This window comes from Lissotriton helveticus, chromosome 2_2 (genome assembly GCF_964261635.1).
Source record: "Lissotriton helveticus chromosome 2_2, aLisHel1.1, whole genome shotgun sequence".
NCBI lineage: Eukaryota > Metazoa > Chordata > Amphibia > Caudata > Salamandridae > Lissotriton > Lissotriton helveticus.
In genome coordinates, this window is record NC_136060.1 from 509,171,289 (window position 1) to 509,179,999 (window position 8,711).

Sequence of the window (8,711 nt, forward strand, 5' to 3'; positions counted from 1 at the left end):
GAGAGGATACTTGACCTCACACGGCACACCCATTTTGCACGGGGATTTAGTCTCCGCCTTAATCGAAGCTGTCCTCCTCCCCAACAAACTTGCCGTTATCAAATGCCAGGCACACAAGAAAGTGACAGACATTATTGGACAGGGAAATGCACTAGCCGACATCACCGCCCGAACGACAGCTGAAAATAGAACGACAACACATATGTACGTGACCAGGTCACAAGCAGAAAACTGGACTGACGCCAAGGACACAATTAGAGACATACAAACGGCTAGCACACAACACGAATTGACTGAATGGACACGGGTGGGATTGAAAGACGATGAAGGCTGCTGGCGGACAAAAGACACGAACAGATGGTTGCTACCTGATTCGTACTTGATTCCCATATTAACCATGGCACACTCCCCTGCCCACATAGGATCAGCCCCCATGATCGAACTTGTCTCCAGGGTTTGGCACAATGACAAGATCCCAGATTCCGCCAAACGCCTGGTCCAACAATGCTTAATATGCCTGCAACACAACCCCGGGAAAGGAACTGTAGTACCCCGGGGGGGATTTGGGGTCCCAAACCACCCATTTGAAGTCCTGCAGATGGACTACATCCAGCTAGACAGATGCCAAGGCCTGAAATATGTACTCGTCGTGGTGTGCGCATTTAGCAAGTGGGTGGAAGCATATCCAACCCGTGACAACACCGCTATGGCCACTGCAAAGGTTCTGTTAAAGGAGTTTTTCCCCCGTTATGGCCTCTGTCGTGTTTTATGGAGTGATAATGGCCCCCACTTTGTAGCCAAAGTTATCCAGCTCATCCTAAATGGGCTGGGTATTAAACAGAAATTCCACGCAGTCTTCCACCCTCAATCTGCTGGGCTTGTCGAACGACACAATGCCACACTAAAGCTTAAACTGGCCAAAATAGTGGCTACGACGGGCCTGAAATGGCCAGACGCCCTCCCATTGGCATTGCTATCGATGCGCTCTACCCCCACCCGACATCACTTAACCCCTTATGAAGTTGTCTTCGGTCGACCCATGAGCGTCTGGTCTGCCCCGAAACCAACTTCCATTCATGACGTTCCGGATGTCCTAATGTCTGATTATCTGTACAAATTGACTGAAACTTTGTCTGTCCTTCATCAGCAGGTGCAGCAGGCCATCCCCGATGCTTCCAGGGGTCCGGGTCACGCCATCCAGCCGGGGGATTTCGTGCTGATCCGAAATTTTCAGCGATCAAAGAGTTTGGAACCCCGGTGGACGGGCCCCTGGCAAGTACTGATCACCACTCGGACCGCACTTCGAGTGGAGGGGAAGAAACACTGGCTGCACGCTCATCACTGCAAAAAGGTCTCTCCAGCCCTGGCCACGACAGACACCGTCAACACCCAAGAAGAGCTCCTGAACCAGGACCGACCATCGTTGAACTGCTACCCTGATACTGAGACACTTGAACTTTCAAAACATCCTGACCCCACTGTGCCATCTCGAGAAGGGTATTTCCTGCGTCGAAAGGAGGGAGCTTCGGCTAAGTAGGCCACGGACTAGGTTAAAAGATCTCAGAACGGTGACCCAAACTACCAAGGGTTACCCGGAGAGAAGCTAAAACTAAGTCTGTGGTCCTGCCCACTACCGAGCACCTTGAAGACGAAGATGATGGAAGCGCCAGATAAGAAGATGATGGAAGCGCCAAATAAGAAGCCGACGGAGACAGCAGGAAATACCCACTACAGAAATCCGAGAATAGACAGACTCCATAGCTCAAAGACAATTGCACTCTTCATCGTAATCCTCCTCTGTTTTCTCCTCATGACTACGCTCTGGATTATGGAAGAACACGCACCTGCTCACGAAACATTCCTAACCACTGCTCAGCCTACCACCATGAAGGAACATTATCTAATTTCGCTCTCTCCTCAACTAAGAGAGAGGCGAAAGGAGTTTTGGAACAACTCTTTCGTGCAGCTACTTCACCAGCACAATCTTGCCACCAATACCACCAACTGCTGGATCTGTGGGTTGCTACCCCATGCCACTGGACATTCAATACCATTCATCCCTTCACCCTTTTCTGTCCACGGCTCCTGCCTTGCCTGGCTGATCCTCCTGCAAGAGAGCTATACGGGCAATGCCACCTCCAGCAGAACTGCAGCACATTCTTCTCATGGGGCCGGGCGAAACAAGACAAAGACACACTTCTGCCCGCTGACCCCCAGCGACTCGAACCAAATGGACATCCCGGCTAAAGAACGAATCGAAATGCAGGTGTTCAACAATCCAACCAGACCCACCTTCTCCTATCTGCGGAAACGAACGGCTGCCACTCTGACTGTGGCCCTGACGGTCATCAACGTCACAGGCCACATGTGTGTAGAAGGACTTGGGACACAGCTGGTGGGTCGCAGCGCTTGCCGCTTTACCAGAACTCTGGATTCCACGGATCCACCTTCCTTTGTGTCATCCCCAAACATGTATTTCATCTGCGGCACGAAGGCCTACACCTGGCTCCCCAAAGGCTGGGGGGGCACTTGCTACATCTCCTTCGTCCTTCCTCCAACTTATGTGGCCCCAGCGAATCACCACAGGCAAAAACGAGCCAAAGACGTTGAGCAAGCCGACTCAACAGGGGCGCAGTTCCTCGATGCTATGAAAGGACTCGTCCCCCTCTGGGGCCCGATGGCAAACAGCCGTGCCATCCGACATTTGACTCAGGCAGTCGAGACAACCATGAACATCACAGCGGGCATCTTTGCCAACAACACTGCCGAGCTCCAAGCGGTCCGTTTGGTGGCTCTTCAGAACCGCCTCGTTCTAGATGTGGTTCTGGCGGACCGTGGAGGAGCATGCCGCATTATTGGGTCCAGCTGTTGTCAAAAACTGGGGCTGGAGACTGCTCACCATTATCCTGATTCCCGTAGTTATAATATGTGGCCTATGCTTAGGAATTCAATGTTTGCCACCTATGTGTTCTTTATGTGCGAGTTGTATTTTTCCCAATACTGTGGACATTGGAAGCGAACATATGAGAGCATTGTATGATACCGAAGTTAGGAATTTGATGAAAATTGACATTGAGTAAAGCAAGGTGGCTAGATATGTTGAAAAGGGGGGACTGTTGAAAGTTGGACTGAGACCGTCAACATTATCGGCGCCCTCTTGCTCTCCTTAACCTTTTTGTGCGCGTAAAACAGCCGCCATTTTGAACACCATGGCTTCCCTGCTCCCGCCGAGAGCCAGCGCGCCTCTCTCCCACTCCTAGCTTCGCCGGCATCCCCCGCATACTGACAACCCCCCTGCCTGCACCTGCCGCGAATCATAAAACCCCTCTTCAGCGCTGCTCTGCGCCAGGCCCTCGTCCTGTTCCCAGCGCGACACCTCCCTTCTTCCCATTTATGATCCCCGGCCCTTTGATGCAAACCCCTTTTCCCCGTGTGCCCGTTTGTCTTCCTCGTTCCCAGGCCGACACCCAGCTCTGCCGATACTGTTCCTTGCCCCTCCCCGTGCAATAGAAAGTTTCCCCCCAGCAAGGGATCCCCGGGTTGATCAAAGCCCCCCCCCGCCCTACGAGATCCGATCAAACCCCACACACTCCGTGAATCGGCGGAATATCCAGCTGCGCGATGATCATCACCTGTTGTGAACGGGGCGGGGACTCCCACTGTAACCTTGCGTGGGAACGGGCTGGGAAGGGGGGATTCGGAGGATGTCTTTCCGTACATCAAAGTATCGACGAGAATGTGTTACATGCAATAAAAAGATAAACTTGTGTATAAGAGGCCAGGCCTCAGGGATGCAGTTAGAGCACCTCAGAACGATACCTTCTGTCCGTTTCGTTGTGTTCTCCTCCGGAGAGAATAAAATCCTTGTTTCCTGCCTTCCAGTCTCCAGCGCCTGCCTCTTCAATAGTTTAACTTCTTTGTGGGTTCAAGAGGCGACACCGCCGGGCAAATACTTAAGGATCTTATATTCTGGTTGGTAGTGCCCCCCAATTATTTTCTACAAGGGGGCCCCAGGGCTCCAGGGGCCCCCTCAGCACAGTACCCTGGCTTGAGAGCTGCTGACTGAGTCCTGAGGGGCCCCAGAGCTCCAGGGGCCCCCTCTGCACAGTACCCTGGCTTGAGAGCTCCTGACTGAGCCCTGAGGGACCCCAGAGCTCCAGGGGCCCCCCTCAGCACAGTACCCTTGCCCGAGAGCTCCTGACTGAGCCCTGAGGGGGCCCTAGAGCTCCAGGGGCCCCCCTCAGCACAGTACCCTGGCTTGAGAGCTCCTGAATGAGCCCTGAGGGGGCCCTAGAGCTCCAGGGGCCCCCTCAGCACAGTACCCTGGCTCGAGAGCTCCTGACTGAGTCCGGAGGGGGCCCCAGAGCTCCAGGGTCCCTCTCAGCACAGTACCCTGGCTTCAGAGCTCCTGACTGAGCCCTGAGGGGGCCCCAGGGCTCCAGGGGCCCCCTCAGCACAGTACCCTGGCCCGAGAGCTCCTGACTGAGCCCTGAGGGGGCCCCAGAGTTCCAGGGGCCCCCTCAGCACAGTACCCTGGCTTGAGAGCTGCTGACTGAGCCCTGAGGGGGCCCCAGAGCTCCAGGGGCCCCCTCAGCACAGTACCCTGGCTCGAGAGCTCCCGACTGAGCCCTGAGGGGGCCCCAGAGCTCCAGGGTCCCTCTCAGCACAGTACCCTGGCTTGAGAGCTGCTGACTGAGCCCTGAGGGGGCCCCAGAGTTCCAGGGGCCCCCTCAGCACAGTACACTGGCTTGAGAGCTCCTGACTGAGCCCTGAGGGGGCCCTAGAGTTCCAGGGGCCCCCTCAGCACAATACCCTGGCTCGAGATCTCCTGACTGAGCACTGAGGGGGGCCCAGAGCTCCAGGGGCCCCCTCAGCACAGTACCCTGGCTCGAGAGCTCCTGACTGAGTCCTGAGGGGCCCCAGAGCTCCAGGGGCCCCCTCAGCACAGTACCCTGGCTTGAGAGCTCCTGACTGAGCCCTGAGGGGGCCCCAGAGCTCCAGGGGCCCCCTCAGCACAGTACCCTGGCTCGAGAGCTCCTGACTGAGGGGCCCCAGAGCTCCAGGGTCCCTCTCAGCACAGTACCCTGGCTTGAGAGCTGCTGACTGAGCCCTGAGGGGGCCCCAGAGCTCCAGGGGCCCCCTCAGCACAGTACCCTGGCTTGAGAGCTCCTGACTGAGCCCTGAGGGGCCCCAGAGTTCCAGGGGCCCCCTCAGCACAGTGCCCTGGCTTGAGAGCTCCTGACTGAGCCCTGAGGGGGCCCCAGAGTTCCAGGGGCCCCCTCAGCACAGTACCCTGGCTCGAGAGCTCCTGACTGAGCACTGACGGGGCCCTAGAGCTCCAGGGGCCCCCTCAGCACAGTACCCTGGCTCGAGAGCTCCTGACTGACCCCTGAGAGGGCCTATTCCATGTACCCTGCAGGGGGCACTGCTGAAGGTTTGATGTGATTGGCTGGCTGCAACACGAAGAGAAAGATGCAACTGACATTTTATGACCTGGGGACTCAAACTCCATGATAACAAAAACAAATACGTAATAAGGGAGCAGGAAAGAGGTACATTAAACACCTGGCACATGTGTGTGTGTGGGGGGGGGGGAGGAATCCCAGAGGAACACCCTCTGGGGTCAAATTCAAAATCATTTTTTTCCACACTGCGGTGGTCCTGCTGTGCTGCTAGGTTGCTCAGCGCCGCCCCTGTGGAATTTTGCTGTAGTACCGCAGAGTCACAGCGGCTTGTAATAATGGGCGTGGCCTTGGTCTTGCCCGACCATGTTGGAGTTGGGTGCAGGGCCTGACTGCAGGCCACACCCTGTGGTCAACCCACCGGTGATCATGGCCTAGTTAAGTATGGTGAAACAAATTATCTTGCATAAAAAAAAAAGAAATACACTGAAAAAAAACAAAGGTTAAAGTAACATTATAATTTGGTCTGGATATAATATTTTGCTTTATATTAAAAACTCCTGAGAAACCCACTGAAAAAAACAAAGGTTAAAGTGGCGTTCGAGCTAGGTGAAAATGTCAGTTAACTGCTTCGCTGCGCCCCTAATTTCCTCACAATGCTGAAAAAAATGACGCGTGCGCGGTTCAGACGGCCCCGGCCGTCCCCCGCACAAGCCCACTGTGACGTCAGACGCCACGGAAGCAGTTAAAATGTTACATTATGGACTCCACAAACACTGAAATCCACCTGTTCAAGTTAACAGAACTAATTATAACTCATGCCTCTGTAATACACCGTGTTGTCGTCAATGATGTCATTTCAGATGTTATCAGAGACGTTATCACTATTGTCTTAGAACACGTCATGGGTGATTTAATATGTGAAGTCCTAGGGCTGCATGGTAAGGGTGCAAGTGATAGTTACTTCAGTAAACTATAAGTGGTAAAGTTCAGTGTTCTTGTTTAGTTCCAAAGGCTACCGCGGCATCACGCATCAGGCCGACCCAAAAACATTTTGTTTAAACTTGTCCCCAGGGAGACTCCCTCTGCCTCCCCCCCCCACCCCATAAGGGCTGGGGGTGTCCCTTTGATGCCCTCTTCTGCCCTTTTTTAGAACATTTTCAGGACAAATAGGCCAAGTTCTTGGCACATGTAATAGTGGCTGCAACAATTCTGCTCATGTTCCACCAGCCAATCAGAGCACTCCCTCCACAAAACCCAATCAGCCAACCAGAACACTTGAATTTTTTTTCTCAAGCCAAATTCTCAATATATCTATACATTTTGTACCTTCATTTCCCAAAACTGCTGGACAGAGTTACACCAAATCACAAAAAGCATGCATTCTAAGTAAAGTTCTGGCTAACCACCAAATATGGTGTGATTCTATTTGGTCATTTTGGCTGCAGTGCTGTCTATTTGTCCAATGGAAGTTGCATAGGAATAGTGCATTTTGGGACCCCCTTTTTTCGGTCCCCACGTGAAGGATCACCCAGAAACTTTCAGTAAGGAGCAGAGGTGGGTGTCATTTTGTTTGGAAAGATTTGCGAAGGTTCGTCAAACAACAGAATAGTTATTATCAAAACAAAAAACATTCTTTTCATGGAAAGCCTGACCTAACTATTACTACCCAGTGGCGGCCACAGCGAATGAACAGGATGTTTTACACCCAGGGGTTCTGAGGGACATCCAATGAGGCGATGAGAGTGAAGCTCGGGGTGTCAATGACGTCACTCAGAACCCTGAGGTGAAAGCATCCCTGGAGTCCACTTTTTACCCATCTATAACTTTATGTTATGTATGACCCCAGAATCACTGGCCCTGCCTTCGACGGCTTCACAGGGACAGAGGAGTGACGGAGGACCCATACATACAATGGCCCCTTATCCCTACCGCTCCCTCCCTCCCGGCCCGTCATCCTCTGCGCCTTCCTTTTCTTGCTCGTCCTGATGTGCTCTGCACTGACAGGAGAGGCCCGCAGAGCAGTCTCGAATTCATCTAGCATGGGAACAGTGGGTAAAAAAAAACAGAAAATCATTGATAAAAACAAACGTTAGAGTGATGTTGGAGTTAGCTGTTAGTTTGTATCTCAACTTAATGTTTAATTACTAAAAAATACAGAAATTCACAAGTTATAGTATACTGAGATAACTATAAATTGCACCTACGCCATACCATGTCTCTGACTTCAGACATTACATCACTAATGACATCTCAAAGGACATAATTGATGACGTCATTTAGAGTCTCTCTCTCTCTCTCTCTCTCTCTCTCTCTCTCTCTCTCTCTCTCTCTCTCTCTCTCTCTCCTGTTTCGTCCCGTCATGACGTGTGTTTATTTCTTTTGCTTCCACACTTGGCTATTTTTCTTTTCACTATCTGTTTTTTCGTAGTGTGATTTTTTTCTGTTGCCTTCCTTCCATTTGTCACTTTTTTGGCTATCTTGTTTTGTCTTTCTGTAGGTTTACTGTCGTCTCTTGGTGTTTTCTTGCCCTTTCTTTTTTTTGTTACACCCACAGTTCTCAGCATAACATTCTAGGCAGGTGTATTTCACACATTAGTTATTCACTAATTCGAATAAAAACTATAATACATTTGAAAATAAAAAAAGTGAAAAATGCCAGAAGCCTGTCTGCTGTTTAATACTGTACATGTTTAAACCGATTTAAAATTGTTTCAATATGAGTTGGTTTTAAATATTAAATATCTTTAAAAAGGTCTTCAATAGTTTCACACTGCTCAAAATCTAAAACTGAGATTTTACCTGTTGGTCCATTATTAGGTCGAGCCTAGCGGCAGCGCGCACGCGCTGCTCTGCGAGGCATGCTGTATTGGAGTATGCACTTGAAGCCCCGCCCACTCTCCGCCCATATTTGTCATCGGCTTGTGTCCTTGTCCTTTGTAAATGCTGGCTTCTGATTCGTAGATAGGCTTGTTAGTCTCTCCTTGGTACCCGCCTTGTCTGCATTTGTTACCTCCCATAACGATTTAACCTTTTGCTTGGCTTGTTAGACGGTCTGCGTTATAAGTCGGTGAGGACTATTTTTTTATTGACTAATTCAGACCATGGCGGCTGCTTCTTGTATTTGCAACGTGCCCACACAGGACCATGGCGACCGCTTTTCGTATGGAACGCTATGGCGCTCTAACTTTAAAAATGGCTGCCCCCTACCCCGACAGCACTCATGGTACAATGGCAATGTGTTTTTTTTTTTACTTTTAAGATGAACGTGGCAGCCGCTTCAGGGACACCGCACTTTCTTTCAGCTTT

At 51.5% G+C, this 8,711-nt stretch overlaps 1 protein-coding gene across 1 annotated transcript in view; it reads left to right on the forward strand.

The window, feature by feature from the left end:
• The window catches only part of RTKN (rhotekin), a 210,953-nt gene that overhangs the window by 130,463 nt on the left and 71,779 nt on the right, over positions 1-8,711 (forward strand). The window lies entirely within an intron of this gene.